Consider the following 17,452-nt stretch of genomic DNA (forward strand, 5'->3'; position numbering starts at 1 on the left):
TGAGTAGACAGTATTTCACACTGTATGGAAAACATCCTCCAGTAAAAATGACTTTTGATGACCTTTGACCTTAGCAGTAAATGACTCCCAGATGGAGTAATCCATTGCCTTTAAAAATCAACTCTGCCAACAAATTTGGTTGGGCGATAACAAAGTAGTATCATCCCCATGTAAAATCCTAAAAATAGAATAATGTATTCCTCATTTCCACTCTCAACGTTGCAGATGATGGATGTCCGCGTCTCCAGCAGAGCCATATGCTCACAGGGTCCATCTGTGGGACCTTTTACATACAGTACAAAGGCAGCTTCTTATTCTTATGTTTGTGTTCTGTGCTATCCTATTTGAGCACTCATTGTATGCAGTCAGTGCAGGAAGGCAAAACATATATTAAAATGCAAATAATTTCTCCTAGTTGTCTTGAATTAGAGGCTTAATGAATACTGATTTAAAAATAGGATTTCATTGGTGTGACCTTGCCATCAGTATTGAGAACAGCATCCTCCCAGTACAGTATATGGATGCTGTTGGGTCTCATATTTACAGTTGCCATTCCTCAAATTTGTAAAAAGGAAAATATCCAATAGAGGTGCAGGTGTCCATAATTTCTTTAGTTTGAAGCCAACAAACATAATTTAACCATGGTGAAAAAAGACAATTTAAGATACCAGATAAAACGACTTCTCGGTTCATGTACTGTAACAATTTCAGCTATATCAGTTGATGCTTTCTGAGTTGCACATTGATGATCCATGAAGTGGAACTCTCATCTGATAACAAAGCAAAAAATAATCAATAAAGAATAGACAGTATAGGTCATGAGGGTTTTTCTGTGAAATAACTGTCTTTGAAGTAGTACATTCATTGACAGAGAATGTGTTATGGTAGAATGCCAGAGTACATCAAGTAAAATCCCTGGTGTTCAAGTGTTCCCCTCTGAGGAGAGAAAGAACATGAGGCTGATTTTAGGACTGATTCACCAACAGTTCCCCTGATACACATCCGTTCTGCGCACTACTTCCACAGACAAAACTGGGCCAATTGATCTCTGTTTAGAGACAGCATGTGTTCAAGGGCAGGCAGCACCATCAATGCGCCCCATGCTCCCCCTCCACACAGCGCCAACAGCCCAACGGCCCAATGCATCCCAATGCATTGATCAGATCCTGGCCTCTTCTACAGGCCAGTCCAATATGTCAATCCACATCTGACATCCAGGCCAGCACAGTCCACTTTTAGTCTAGACACCACCAGAGGGTTGGTTGGCTTCACAGCCAATAACCTTGTCCCGGACGATGATGAAGTGGAATACTGCCTGTGGTGTGGCATCTACACGTCTATATAGCCATCTATTGCTGCCTCATCCAAGCAGAGAAATCAACCTCCATGAGCTGCCTTGGTTTATAAACCGTAATCGAAAGGTCAGATATTTGCCAGCTAACAGATTGTCAGTCAGAACTCTATGCGTGTACCAAAATACTTTTGGTTGTGCCCCGTCCTCCGTCCAGGGAGGCAATGTCGTCTCTGAAGTGATAGGTGTGTCTCAGATGCTTGTGACAGTTGTGACAGAAGCCTTCAGAAGTCTGCCTGTGCCGTTGTCAAGACACTGTCAAGCTGACTGGCAGAACAAAGGCTTGACGTATGTCTCCGTGAGAACTGTGGTGCACAGCAGAACTCATTGTGAGATATTGTCTCAGCTAATCAGCCAATTAGAACATGTGTTTATTTTATGTCTGCAAACTTTTCAACGCACTTTAAGAGGCGGTCAAATAAATAACCAATACTTCTATAACTTCATCACGGAAATGGTCAGTCTTAGTTGCATCTCCATCTCAGATGCATACGTTATATATAGGATGCAGAGAGCTTCATTTGCCAAAATTCATTGAGTGAGTCCTGCAGTGAATAATCTGAGGCACAGGAGGGAATCACTTTCAACATATTGCTTGTGGACCTTGAACACTCCCCATTAATCCACCTTGTTTCCTCTAAATTATCTCCCCGAATGTGGGTCCTCCAAACTTCAGTTGTCAGTTGTTACTGTAAGTGATCTCTGTGACTCACTAATCTCAAAATGAGTTTGGTAAAGAACGTAATGTATGCCTCTGTTTGGTCATTTGAGCCTTGACTATATGAACAAGGCAGAATTCAGTAGAACTGGGAACCAAATCCATGAAGATTGTGTGACGGCATCCGATCTGAAATCAACTGACAAATATCTAAGGAAGCCTCTGTAGGTTAAGAAAGCTGGGCAAATAGATGGCTACATTGATTGTGTTACAATTTCCAATGAGCTCACCTAAGCACTCATTCCTAAGGCTACTCAAGTAATGAACCTTCCAATTGCCGACCCAAACATTTTTCACAATGTTAATTGACACGACATCTTACTTGTTACTGAGGGCAGCATATGGTACTGTATAACAGGCAGGGGGTACCAAACAAGCAAAAAAACAAATGCTTGATTTATCTCAGAGGTAGGCATATTCCTAATCCTATCCCTACTGTAATAAGGGTCAATAGCAATTGATTGAGGAGGGCACTTTCCCTCTCTCTCACGCTCTCTGCCTCTGTGTTTTAACCTGGAGGAAATCCATGACTGGCCTCCTGTCTTTACCTCCCACCCAAACACACTCTGCTCCCCACACCTCTCTGCCTATGAGTGGGCTGCAGTCCAAGGAGAGAGTGAGGGTACTGTAGGTAGTCACTAGATGTAATAGATGCTATCTTTATTTAAATGCTCCTGCCTCACTATACTGATACGGATAGATTGGTAATACTTTATATTAAGGTACCCTTTATAAGCTTTATAAACCCTATATAAAGGCCCTGGGTGTATAAAGGCCCTGTGTATAAAGTGTTAGCCTACCGATAGATCTAAAATCATGTCTATTGTTTCTCACATCTGATGTGGCGGGTTGTTGCAAGGTTCTGTACTGTAATGCTCAAAAAAAGGTGTGTAAAATGAATTCATTTCACTGTCTCTTGCTTTTTATCCAACAATACTATAAAGCGTTTTCTCAAGTATGGTCTTGAGAATCTTGACCTCCTTGCAACAATCTCTGATAGGCAGGGGATACATATTTAAGGTGCTTATGGTGTGTATAGCACGAGAAATGTTCCCATTGAGGGAATGGCTCTTGTAGCAAATCAGCGGTGGCTTGTATGCCTCTTTACCTTCGCTGCTATGAGAAGTGGAAGTGCAGGAGCAGGTTATGAGTGTCTCCAGCAGGCTGTTGTTGTGTTTGCCACGAGCCATAAAGCCATTAAAAACCTCTTAATAAGACATGGCCTGCCTACAGCACATTACTTGAACTGTCAGTTCTTTTATGCTGCCTTTGATGGATACATTTACTCTTTGAAAGCATGGGAAAAACACAACACTGCTCTCAGCTCCCAGCCAGGAGTGCATGATGGGCTTATTTTAAGGCGTTGCAAATGTTGTACATTTTTTGAAGATAAATAACTGGCTGAATGGACTGTGCAGATCAAACCTTTTTACATGCGTTTTAGGGTAAAAGCCATTTGATTTTAATATGTTGCCCATCGCTGCTGTTTTCTGACTACTCTATAGAACCGTTCTTCATTGAACCCTGCCTCTCAATGAAATGCAAGAGATAAAAACACTTTAAAGATCCTTGAGTCTGGCAGGCATGCAGAAAGAAAAGTCTCCTTTCAAGCTGAAACATGTCTGCTTTTTGTCCATCTCAATAGAAAGAGCAAGTGGCATGTCATTGTGAAGATGCATTTGAATGAGGTAAGTTTTTTGGTCCCCATCACTCCACTAGAAAAATTGTCTCATGTTATTGCCTCTAAATCCAAGGCTGTAATTTATAGCGGCCAGTGCCAAGAGACGGATTTATGGATTCTAATCAATTGTCTTATTTGGCATGCAGAAATGTCAGATAGTCATAGATATTCACTGGCACTTTTTTCCAACCCTTGCCCTGCTGGGAACTGGCAAAACCCAGATTAATAACTGTGGAAAGGGCCTGTAGTCCGCTGGGTTCAGGTTAATCCTACCTGAGACTGCTGAGTGAGAGTTGGCATCCTGATTAACTGAGGATTCACTTAATGGCTAGCTTAGCTCTGTAAACACCCTTCAGCAACTATTGTGTTTCCTTCCAAAATCCTGTTTCATCGCTCGTGGAATAGACTTATATCTACACTACCATTCAAAAGTTTGGGATCATTTAGAAATTACCTTGTTTTTGAAAGAAAAGCACTTTTTTGTCCATTAAAATACTATCAAATTGATCAGAAATACAGTGTAGACATTGTTAACGTTGTAAATTACTATTGTAGCTGGAAACGGCATATTTATTTGATGGAATATCTACATAGGCGTACAGAAGCCCATTATCAGCAACCATCACCATTTCTTTCAAAAACAAGGACATTTCTAAGTGACCTTTTGAATAGTAGTGTACATATATTAAACTGCCTGTCTCGCCTAACATTAAAAATGCATGTGGCATTTTTGTATGCAGTGATAGCAAGTTTATAGACTAGTTGCACAAATGTTTAAACCCAGAAAAGTTAACTCCATAGACAATTGAAAGGTTCTACAAGAGTAGCAAGTCAGCCCTTGCTGCCTTTGCCTGGCCGGTTCCACCCTCTCCACTGGGATTCTCTGCCTCAAACCCTATAACGGGGGCTGAGTCACTGGCTTACTGATGCTCTTCTATGCCGTCCCAAGGAGGGGTGCATCACTTGAGTGGGTTCCTGTCTGGATTGGCGCTCCCCTTGGGTTCGTGCTGTGGGGGAAATCTTTGTGGGCTATACTCTGCCTTGTCTCAGGGTAGCAAGTTGGTGGTTTGAAGATATCCCTCTAGTGGTGTGGTGGCTGTGCTTTGACAAATTGGGTGAGGTTATATCCCGCCTGGTTTGCCCTGTCCGGGGGTATTGTCGGACAGGGCCACAGTGTCTCCCGACCCCGCGTGTCTCAGCCTCCAGTATTTATGTTGCAATTTATGCTGCTAGTGTCAGTCTGTTATGTCTGGAATATTTTTACTGTCTTATCCAGTGTCCTGTGTGAATTTAAGTATGCTCCCTCTAACTCTCTCTTTCTCTCTTTCTCTATTTCTCTCTTCTCTTGGAGGACTTGAGCCTTAGGACCATGCCTCAGGACTACCTGGCCTGATGAATCCTTGCTGTCCCCTGTCCACCCCATTCCACCTGCTGCTGCTCCAGTTTCAACTGTTCTGCCTGCAGCTATGGAAACTTTACCTGTTCACCGGATGTGCTACCTTGTCCCGCACCTGCTGTCTCTGACTCTGAATGATCATGATCATGGTCATGATCATGATCAACTGTCATTTACTCCTGAGGTGCTGACCTGTTGTACCCTCTACAACCACTATGATTATTATTATTTGACCCTGCTGGTCATCTATGAATATTTGAACATCTTGGCCATGTACTGTTATAATCTCCACCTGATACAGCCAGAAGAGGACTGGCCACCCCTCAGAGCCTGGTTCCTCTCTAGGTTTCTTCAGAGGTTCCTGCCTTTCTGGATAGTTTTTCCTAGCCACTCTGCTTCTACAGTACATCTGCATTGCTTGCTGTTTGGGGTTTTTAGGCTGGGTTTCTGTATAGCACTTTGTTACATTGGCTGATGTAAAAAGGGCTTTATAAATCAATCTGATTGATTGATTGACTGTAAAATAAAGAGCTATATTAAGCCTTGCTGGACTAAAAAGGATTTACTTCAGTTCAGTAGACCCTCAACCGTGTTGGTTATTCTCCTGCTGCAATGCATATAATACAGCACACTGCCACTGTCATCATTTCTATTGTTTTCCTAATTCAGCAAGCAAGTTGGCGAGAGTTATGGATTTTGCAACCAGTGTTGAATTCATCATTCCAGTTAGTAGTTTCTTTAATAAAAGCTGGTATCAAAAGGCCTTCGATACTCAGTTAGTCTTAAACTGCTAACAATGGCTCTTTCTGCTTGTAATTATCCTTCTAGCCAACCCAAAATATTGCCTAACGACTCACACGGAATTATTCCGCTGCTCTATGCTCTCCACCTACTTCCGTCTGAGACTGCCATCACTAAAGTTGTTTGTGCTGACGTCAAAATTAGGGATGTGGTACAAAATAATGTCATCAGCGATTTGATCATTTCTAACCAATCAGTGGAGCAATGCCAATGGCAAATTTTCGAAACGCTGCTTTATCCATGTGTGTTCTGACTCTGTCCCAACCCATTGGTATCTGGGACCATTCAGAACATTTAGAATGTGTCTGCGTTCCAGAAATCGTCGGCGAGGTGCTCAGATCCAGACTCATTGCGAAGAAGGAACTAACGTCCGTTGGCGTGGCGTAGTGTTTGGCCTGAACAAGGAGTTAGCCAGGCAACCAAAAATATCCTTTATTTAAATAAAAAAAAGTATCATAAATTGAAAATCTCAATTTTATCGAAAGCGTTCCTTAGGGATGCTGGCCCACGTTGACTCCAATGCTTCCCACAGTTGTGTCAAGTTGGCAGGTAGTGGATCTCTACTACGAATAACTCGTTCCATCTCATCCCACAAATGCCCAATTGGATTGAGATCAGGTGACTGGGCAGGACACTACAGTAAGCTGAATTCACTGTCACGTTCCTGGACAATCCTAGCTTTGTGACATGGGGCATTATTCTGCCGAAAAAAACACATTCACACATTCTTTTATGGGTCTTTGGGCCCCAATTTGGTACTGGACTGTCAGTTGACTAACTGTAGCCCATCTGTCGCTCTGCACAATTCGTGTCAGCCTCCTTAGTCCTCTTTCATCAATGATCCGTTTTCGATCAATGGCCTGCCGTTGGCCAGATGTTCTTGGGTGGTGGACCATTCTTGATACACATGGAAAACGGTTGAGCATGAAAAACCCAGCAGTGTTGCAGTTCTTGATACACTCAAACCAGTACCCCTGGCACCTACTACCCCGTTCAAAGGCACTTAAATCTTTTGTTTTGCCCATTCACCCTCTGAACGGCACACATACACAATCCACGGCTTCACCAGGTAAGTTGTACATTCGGTGTACTGTATTATGCATAGTCATTTGTGTATTGAGGCACGAGGCATTATCATTATCTAAAAATATATATTTTTTCACCAGCGTGAGAAGTTTTCACATTGTTTGGCTTTTCCTTTTCGTTTTGTTTTGCATTGAAGTTGAACTTGATGTTCTGTAGTCAAGGTTTTCAAACTCCAGTTATGGACTAGAATTCAGAGTGAGAATATGAATGGGTACAATGTTGGAAGCAAAGGTTTCCTTATATTGTTTGAGGAAAGTTTTACTGTATATTGTTTGAGGAAAGTTTTACTGTATATTGTTTGAGGAAAGTTTTACTGTATATTGTTTGAGGAAAGTTTTACTGTATATTGTTTGAGGAAAGTTTTACTGTATATTGTTTGAGGAAAGTTTTACTGTATATTGTTTGAGGAAACTGCTTAGAAATACATTAAAAAGGGTTTAAAGCACATTTTTCAAAGAAAAGGGACAAAATAGGTTTCCCGTGGCGGGTGATAAACGATGACTGTGAGGCAATCCATCTGCTGCATCAACAAATTGGAAATAGGATCTCCAAAAGATTACAAATGACAAGATATCAGCAATGATTCACACTGAGAGACCAGCCACAAGTAGTACTGTAGAGGACTCCTTCTCCTTACAGTGGTAGTACCGCTGGCAACGTGACAATTTCCCCCCAAAATGTCAGCATCATATCATGTCTAATATTTTCTATCTTTCCAGTCAATAACCCAAAGTTTTTAATGTGTTCAGTGTTATGTTTAATTTATGTTTATGTTTAATTTATAAATAGTTTGAAGCGTAATTAATTTTGCATATGCAAAATATGCAATTCTGTTTGGTGAAAAGTATGATTATACTGTAGCAGAGCTTTCATGATGGTTCCCAAAATGATTGGGAACCAATAGGTCCTAATATTCTGAGGACCAAACCCAACATTGGACAGGTTGAATATAGATCCTGCAACCCTTACTCAAGCTGAGGAAATGATTGTTATACTGAAAAACAGTTCTATAAAAATAGTGTAGCGCATAGCAATTTCTATCATATGATCACCATACAGTACAAGCAAACATGTTCAAGTAATATTGCCATAGCAAAGCCATTAATGCATTCCACAGATAATATACCACGGAAAGCTTATTATTTATTTATCTAGCTACCTTTATTTTGACCATGTGGGCCATTGAGAGAATTTGTCTTACAACAACCATCTCAATATTGTACAGTTTTAGTACAGTATGTCTTATGGTTTGATACACTGCAGGACAGCCAGGACAGCTCTGACATGCTCAATAAGGAAGGAAGCATTTTGAATGATTTAAAATCCCTTTCTCTCACAACCACATAAAAGTGAATTACCTGAAACAGGATTATCTGTATCGTTCTCCTCCTCCAGGACTGAGACAGCAGAGAAATACTAAACAGTGTCTGTGTGTGTTTCTGTGTATGTGCGTGTGTGTGTGTGAGTGCATGCCTGTGTGTGTGCGCTCATGTGCCAGGGTGCATGTTTGATACTGTTCTCCTATGGGACTGGGACAGCAGAGAAATATTCAACTCTGTGCATCTCTCTGTGTGTGTGTGTGTGTGTGTGTGTGTGTGTGTGTGTGTGTGTGTGTGTGTGTGTGTGTGTGTGTGTGTGTGTGTGTGTGTGTGTGTGTGTGTGTGTGTGTGTGTGTGTGTGTGTGTGTGTGTGTGTGTGTGTGTGTGTGTGTGTGTGTGTGTGTGTGTGTGTGTGTGTGTGTGTGTGTGTGTGTGTGCGTGCCGATGTGTGTGTTTGTGGTACAATAGTACAACGTGGAGGGATTCCCAATGTAGCCATGGGACTTGTAATCTATTTTCTCTTAGGAACACTGAGATAGGTATCATCAGCACCATGGCATGTTAAGATCTAACCCTGCAGCCATCCTCAGTGTATTTAATAAAACGGCACAGCTGTCGAAGAGGGAGGGAAAATGAGAAAAAAAGTGCATTTGCAATTCCTTACAGCTGACAACACAACTTGCAAAGGCTGTCACTTTATCTCCCAGTAGGTAAGCAAAGGCCCTGAGGAAGAGACAAGGCGAGGAAAGCAAATGAGGATGGTTTCTCTTTTCATGTTGAGACAAGCATCCTGCTCGCTACTTTGTGTATCCCTGCAGCAGAGTGTTGGTGTGGTGTGTTTGTTCTTTACCCCGACTGACAGAGAGCTCATGGCCAGGGTGTGTGTGTTCGCCTTTAACACCTCTCTCTGTGTGTTGATAGGTGCAGGATTAGACATTGGCACAAGAGGACCACTGCTTACGCTCAAGTTAAGACAACATCAACCATAAAGATATGCTTTATTATTAAGTATTCATGGCTTGGCCTTCAGCATGCATATTGTGTTGACATGTATTGCTTTTGAAGTGCATCCCTCGGGTATACAGAAATGGGATTAAAGTGAAAGAGTACTGGTTTGTTATAAAGATACTGTACTAGTATACACATTTTGAGCATTTAGTGACTCATTTTCTATCATCTTCAATTAAACTTCCAATTTCCTCAACTGGTTGAAAAAGTGAGTTATCCCTTGGTGCATGCTGCAGAGCATTGTGGGGCTCAAGAGACCAAGAGTAATTGTCTGACTGACTTGGCAACACTTCATTTTTTAAACTCGTGATCACAAAGATACAGCCAGGGCTTAGCAGTGAGTCGGTAATATCGTACTGTGGAGATTCATGTATTCTTTCCACACAACAGTAGATGAGTATTTTTTTTATGTGTGGCGGCGATAGTGGGATCAGAGACTCTAGTCTAGATCCCTCTGGGATATTGCATCTTTAATGTCTTACTGAAATACGTAGAGGAACTGTTGTTATTGTGGTGGAGCAGCAAACATGAGATGGAGGTGAAGTACCAGCCACTGGAAGCCTTTGATCTCTGATTTCTAACCAATGGGGATTAGTGGCCCCATCATAGTGAAGGCTTCAGGCATGACTACGTATGGTGGTGACAGTAACACACACACACACACACACACACACACACACACACACACACACACACACACACACACACACACACACACACACACACACACACACACACACACACACACACACACACACACACACACACACACACACACACACACACACACACACACACACACACACACACACACACACACACACACACACACACACACACACACACACACACACACACACACACACACACACACACACACACACACACACACACACAGCCCCTTAGGCTGATGAGTTGTCCTCCCAGGATAAGGTAGACCTAGTGGTCTAACAGCTGCCTGTTAATTAGTTAGATCTGGAGATATTTCAGGAAGGATTTCATGCCCCTTGTATGAAATCCCCTGGTACAGATAGTGGTGATTCATTATCAATCTTTCATTATCAATCTAACCCAATATACCCCAATATAACCCTGGCTTGATCAATAATGGATGATTGGGAATGGATTGGTTTCACTTTCTACACTTTCAACTTTCTACACGGCATCAAAATGCCTGTTTCCAAACTTCTATAGTTATATTAAAATATCTTATTAATCATAACCAGTCAAATCTTACTAGGTGAAAGTCGGGATGAAACAAGGCTTTATGAGTCAGCCAATGCGAGCAATGTCCATTCTTTTGTTGTTAACATTCTTGTGTAGAAGTGTTTGATATTGATGAAAGTCAACTCAATGTTCAACTTGTCTCTGAGCATATTTACACATCCTATTTTCGCTTCTCCTTGCAGCGTGTTATTTTCTCCACCTATCCGAGTTGACAGGTAACTTATCTCCAGTTGATCTTTACAAGGTGATGCTGAAAACCTCTCACGGACAGATTTCCATTTACCCGAGTGGAAGAAAGGAGGCATAAACAGTAGTGGACGATGCATACAAGAGGCGTGTACTTTGATATCATCCTTAGACCCTCAAAATACCATGTTGCACCGTCCAAACAAAATCACTGTATCACTGAAACCTATATTTTTTTTTATGATTGAATTAAATCCTAACGATGTAAAAGGATTGATGTCTTCCTCTGGTTTGGCATCTAACTCAAACAGGCACCAACAAGAAAACACATCTATCCCGTCTTGATCCCGGTAGTTATTTCATCATTTCTCTGACACCTTGTGGTATTATGTTCTTGTATTACGTTGCTCCGTCATTTTATCCTGCCTTCATCTCAGACTCTTTCTCCTTGCACAAAGGCAGAGAGAAGACGTTTCTTATATTTTCATGAAAGGCCGAACAGTAACTGTCAGTTCTGGCCCACAAAAAAAAAACAGTCTTCTCTGAAAGAGGGAGATGAAAGGAGAAAATGACTTACGAGACGGAGACAAGACTGTTTCAAAAAGGCGGGTTGGGTTGGAACAGAACAGTGCTGTATCCTAAGAGGGAAGAAGAAGCCACAGCACTGACAGATTATTTGATGCTTTGCATAAGTGGGATTCACTGTCAGGTTAGGAAAGAAAAAGCAGATACAGAAACATGGGTTCATTGGAATGAAGTTGGGTCTGAATCATTAGCAGTCGTGGGCTTATAGGGATTCCCAAATGCTTTAACGACAGCAATACTGCTGCAGGACCCAAGGGACAGAACTCAGTCCTCGAGTTAATAAAGAACATGCATCCTCTCGAAAGACACCTTGTGGATCACACATTCAATATTTTTGTGTTATTTTAAACTTGGACAGAACAAATGTTCCTCACAACCACATTTGCACGAATGGAAAACAATACTGAGACATGTATTTTGACATATTTTAAATATATGGTCTGAAACAATAGATCACAAGAGAAGCAGTTCCTGTAAAAGCAGACCGTCACCATGGCGCCCAGCATGCCTGCAGCCTCTGACCTGGTGGGACAAATATGAAATTAAATTCTCCTGAATCATAGCGGCATGAGGAAAGTGAGTCTTCAGCAGCATTTAAATGGACTGTGCCTGAGTCCCAAATGGCACCCTATTCCTTATATACTATGGGCCCTGCACTAAGTAGGGTGCCATTTGGGATCCAGGCTGTGTTATGCTTTACTGTCCCTCCATTAAACAGGGAACCATTTGGTTGGTCATTATTCATGTTGTACCCCCTGAGCCCTCTGTATCTGCTGCAGCAGCTGGTCCCACAGCCTCTCCTCTGACAGATAGGAACAATGATAGCAGCTCAGAATTATGTTCTTGATCTGTATCTTGTCTACCTTTTATCAAAGCACTAAGTAACATTCTTGCAGATAGCATATTTTAGCAGATGGCATGTTTCTTTCATTGCAATATCAGCCAAAATGTGACTTCTTGCTCACTCTGCACTATTGAGGCTACTGAGGACTTACGGGGTATTTATTTTATTCAGAAATATTGCATTTCCCTTGTAATTTGCAGAGAAGAAACTTCTCCAAATATTACTTTGTTAAGCTGTATTTATTTTTTAAACAATGTGATCAGGTAGTAATGGCACGTGTCCTTATGAGAAAAAGGCCTAAGGACTGAGGAGTAATGTAGATCTGCAAACCTTTTAGGTCACAGGTACTGAAAATGAGCAGTGGCCAATGATCCTGAAAGACAAGGCAATTTGCCAAGTGCTACTGGAGTAATGATAATTGAATCGGAATGTTGCAATACAGAGATTTACAAGGTAGAGAGGGGCAGAGCGCCTGTGGAGGCTGGCTACTGGTACAGTGTGCATGTCGGGATGTTTGCACATTAACCTGTACAAATAGGGGTTACCAATTCACTTCCCAGGGCCTGGCTGGGCCTGTCTGGGCCTCTCTGTGGTGCGGCTAGCTAGAGCCTGCCCGAGCTCTGTAGCAACCCAGCTCACCCAACTCCATCAGTGATTCAGCACCGTACACACAGACACCTCTTTATTCAACAGTTCAGGTCTGGACCGATATACTGTGTGAAATAAAGGAGGACAGCTAGAGAGATTTCAAGCGAAAGATGGAGTTAAACAGACGCTAGGAGAATAGGGAGCAGCAGAATCGCAGCATCCCTCTGGTGCTCTGCCCCCCCCCCATGTTTTCCATTATGACACAGGACATTGGGTATGAAGTGACTCTGACAGTTAGTATACCGTAGATTATTCTGGAAAGCCCTAGTACAGTATGTTTAACAGGAAGTTTGACCTACTGACGGATCCAGGTAGTCGCTAGTCCCCCAAGGCTCACTTGTCTTTGCAGAGAGAAAGTCCTCTACGGGACATACAGTATATAAACACAATGTTCAGTACTGGGAGGAATAGAGAGGAGAAGGGAGAAGTGAGGAGTAGGGAGGAGAAGTGAGGAGTAGGGGAGAGAATGGAGGAGTAGGGGAGAGAAGTGAGGAGTAGGGGAGAGAAGGGAGGAGTGGGGAGGAGAAGTGAGGAGTAGGGAGGAGAAGTGAGGAGTAGGGAGGAGAAGTGAGGAGTAGGGGAGAGAAGTGAGGAGTAGGGGAGAGAAGTGAGGAGTAGGGGAGAGAAGTGAGGAGTAGGGAGGAGAAGTGAGGAGTAGGGAGAGAAGTGAGGAGTAGAGAGGAGAAGTGAGGAGTAGGGAGGAGAAGTGAGGAGTAGGGAGGAGAAGTGAGGAGTAGGGGAGAGAAGTGAGGAGTAGGGGAGAGAAGGGAGGAGTAGGGAGGAGAAGTGAGGAGTAGGGAGGAGAAGTGAGGAGTAGGGAGAGAATGGGAGGGGAGTGAGGGTAGGGAGAGAGTGAGGAGTAGGGAGGAGAAGTGAGGAGTAGGGAGAGAAGTGAGGAGTAGGGAGGAGAAGTGAGGAGTAGGGGAGAGAAGTGAGGAGTAGGGAGAGAAGTGAGGAGTAGGGGAGAGAAGTGAGGAGTAGGGGAGAGAAGGGAGGAGTAGGGAGGAGAAGTGAGGAGTAGGGAGGAGAAGTGAGGAGTAGGGAGGAGAAGGGAGAAGTGAGGAGTAGGGAGAGAAGTGAGGGGTAGGGAGAGAAGTGAGGAGTAGGGAGAGAGAAGTGAGGAGTAGGGGAGAGAAGTGAGGAGTAGGAGGAGAATGGAGGAGAAGTTAAAAGGCTTTAGGCCTCTTTTCCACTCGGATAAGCTGAGTTTATAAAGATATGCAGAGCGTCGCCTCAGAGTTACAACAAGGATGCTCTTCCCTGAGGGCGCCGGGAGACACTGTGATCTAGCACGGCACATGGGAGGTTAGGAACATCAATGGTGCTCTCATATATAATGCAGCAGGTGGTGTAATAGCTTGTGTAACCCCTCTTTAAGAACCACTCAGGGTAATGTCAGCTGAATGAGAAATGAAAGCAGATCGAAAGGAGAGCAAAGTGTTGAATAGAACATTTTTACAGAAACTTCTATTCCCAATAGATGTCAGATGAAATATTAGCTCCTCAAGGAATGATTTGCCTTTCTTTGATGTTGATTAGAGGTAGCCTAGTAACATTATTTATTTCTAACAATGATCTTGTCCTGGCGTTGTGCTTGTATCCCAGCCTTTGTATTCCTTCAAACCTGCAGGCTTGAAGTGTTGCTGTGCCTGAATTTGAGAGCAATCCATCTTTGTGCCTTTTTGTCTGATATAAAACCTTACTGCAGGTCATTCCGGAGGTCACTCATCATTACACACTGAAAGTATGCTACTGCAACATCTCCGCTATCTCCTTATACAGCATGAGTAGGACATCTACAGATTGAATGCTTAGCAGAGAAATAGGATTGTGCGTTATGTTAGGGAAAGGTTAATGTATTTTTTGACCTACTCTAGCAGTAACACTGTGTAGCTTTCAGCATCTTAAACCTACACTGTATTTTTATCCTACTGTATGACCCTCATTGATGAGCTCATTAGACAGTAAATACCCTCAAGACTCGGAGTAATAGGCCAATTTCACAAAAAAACACAAGAACAGCTCAGGGTTTTGATTATATTTACTGTTGAACAGACACTGATGTAGGTTTCCATTTGCATCATAAACATTCATACTATATGAACACTTACGAAAACAATGGCGCTACACGTGAAATGTCACTGTTAATACACTGTTACACAGGTATGACAACAACTAACGGAATTCTCAATTTCCAAATGTCCAGACATGCTATTCCACATGAGCTTTTGTCATACATGCTCCTCGTCCTGACATTTCAATCAAGCCAGCCAGTCTACTATCTGTTCTCAGTGAGAATTAAGGTGAAAAGTGCTATTGGCCGTCAACAGACAGGAGTTATCGCATGGTTCGGCTTGATGGTAATGTTATGTTAATACCAAGGTGAAAGCAAATGCTGCTGATATAAAGGGAGGCTCAGTATATTTGTTATTGGAATGGCTGCTTAAAATGGGTGACAACATAACATTAATGCCTGTGATGATACTCAGCTTTTGTTCCTCTGTGATATGTGGTGAGGAGTGGAGAATGGATCTCCAGTGGAAAAGTCCTCTACTGTATAGACTCTCTCTAGTCATCCCTCTTCACTGTCTTCGCTGCAGCTTTATGAGAAAAGTCCTCTTTTTAAACCTCTCTCTCTCTACATCATTAAGACAAAACCTGATTCTGTGCATAATTGGAGCATTTTTTCACATCTTCTCTTGTATCATCTCCAGCCTGAGCCATAAAAAGAAGACTTTGGATGGAAGGGATATTCAGCTTTATGACTATAGTCTCTGAAAGAACCGAAGTTAAGGGGGAATGTATATGGCTAAGAACAAAACCCAAGGTTGTTTGCTTTTGGGTGTACAATGAAATTGAAATGGCTTTCTTTGTGAATTATCTGCCAGCCCACATCATGTTCAAAAATAGACACTTATTGCTTGTCAATGGCATCCCAAAGCTGCAGATGCTTACTGAGTGTCCTGTCAGAGGGTTTTGTCAGAGGGGTATACCCAAATGTGTATATGTAAAGTACAATTCGTAAATGTTTTATATTGAAACAGACAGTTTTCTAGGGTTCGTGATCATCAACTTTGAACAGAATTGCTTTATGCCTCAGTGAGTTTTTGATCATGCCAGCTTGCAGGGGGTCGGCCCGGGAGAACCAATTCACATTCAATTTCCCAAGAAAATGACCAGTTTCAATAAAACTGACACTATTGTTCACTGGTCATCTGCCTTAGCAGGTACACTACTCATTGTTATACTACTAGTCATTACAGGGTATAGCTTAAAATGGCAATGTGCCATAGTAGCCCCAAACTAATTTCATGACTTGTCAACGTGCTCACAGCTCCCATAATGCCTCCTCACTTCCACCCGTCCAGCGGTAGGCGGCCCAATGGACGGATTGTGAGCCTCTACGCCGTCAGTTCTCATTACGCTCAGTCAGGAGGATGACCAATAAGTGAATGCAGGGCAGAAATGTGTGTTAAAACACCTTGCCCTTGAACAATAAATTGAAATAGTCGTTGCTGTTGCCCCCGAGCCTTTGATCCTCATCCTCCTCTTTGTCGCTTCTAATTGAGAGGCGTCCTAATTGAGGCCCGACAACAGGCCTTGATAAAACACATCTGTCTACAAACACTGTGGCCCCATTGCAATTGCAGAAACCTAAAGGCCTGAGGAAAATGTCCTATGAATATCGAATCTCTATCCAACTTCAACAAATGCAGCCCATAGTCTCAACGCCCCTGATTCCTGAGCTGGAGCGCAGGGCAATGGGGGCATGTTGGTGTATCTCTGTTGCTGTGGCATAGAGGAGCAGGCCCATTATACAAGTCCCTGTGTGTGAGTCAGAGAGCCATTCCGGGCCATTCATTGAATATGTCATTTTGACTTTAGGACTGCATGTACCACGTTTTCACTTTAATCAAAGGGGCCCTGCACTACTTAATGGGTGTGAAAATAATGTTCCAGTTGGGTTTGTCCATTTGATTTCTTTCTCATCTTTCTGGTTCTCATTTATTTGGTGGATTTGCTGGTTAAATGGCTTGCGTCGTGTCAAACGGGATCTTTTCGCATGAGGAGAGGTCGGAACATTTCCCATTCTCTACAGGTGGGGGAGGTTTAATCATGTACCCGTTCTCAAGGCCAAAGCCGTGTATATAAAGGTATAGCAGGCAAGCCTGATATGTTACAGTACGTCACACAGCATATTTGAACATGCAGGATCTCCCAATCCCTGGATGACTTTAGTTGTATAATGACTATTTCAGTTCAGCATCAGCACACATGCACCACATCTGTTGTGTACTCTCACCTTGAGGTTGTAGCGTGATCATAAGTAACCTTCAAAGATATGTAGCAAAGACAAAGAACCAAAGATCATACCTGTGGTTGGTTTCAAAAATGTAGTCAAGGGGAATTGCCCTGATTTGTGATACATAACAAGGAAATAACATGAAAGGTTGACTTCCCTTTCACTTCACAACGGGGCATTCGTCAACAACAAAAGATAACAAGACAATTTTCGGGAATCTGTCACATCGTGTATGTAGGTGGCAGGGAAGTCAAGCTCAGGAGAATCAAAACTTGGTATAAATGGAGTATTTTAATAAC

The 17,452-nt window shown here is 42.6% G+C and overlaps 1 protein-coding gene across 3 annotated transcripts in view; it reads left to right on the forward strand.

The window, feature by feature from the left end:
* The window catches only part of LOC124009674 (tenascin-R-like), a 123,880-nt gene that overhangs the window by 49,159 nt on the left and 57,269 nt on the right, over positions 1-17,452 (forward strand). Inside the window, exon 2 of one of the 3 annotated variants that reach the window (XM_046321720.1) lies at positions 3,715-3,757. The exons of the other annotated variants lie outside the window; for them this stretch is intronic. The gene's annotated coding sequence lies outside the window, so the exon portion shown is untranslated. The remainder of the gene's footprint in view (positions 1-3,714; positions 3,758-17,452) is intronic. 3 annotated transcript variants of the gene reach the window in all.

This window comes from Oncorhynchus gorbuscha, linkage group LG22 (genome assembly GCF_021184085.1).
Source record: "Oncorhynchus gorbuscha isolate QuinsamMale2020 ecotype Even-year linkage group LG22, OgorEven_v1.0, whole genome shotgun sequence".
In the NCBI taxonomy this organism is placed as follows: domain Eukaryota; kingdom Metazoa; phylum Chordata; class Actinopteri; order Salmoniformes; family Salmonidae; genus Oncorhynchus; species Oncorhynchus gorbuscha.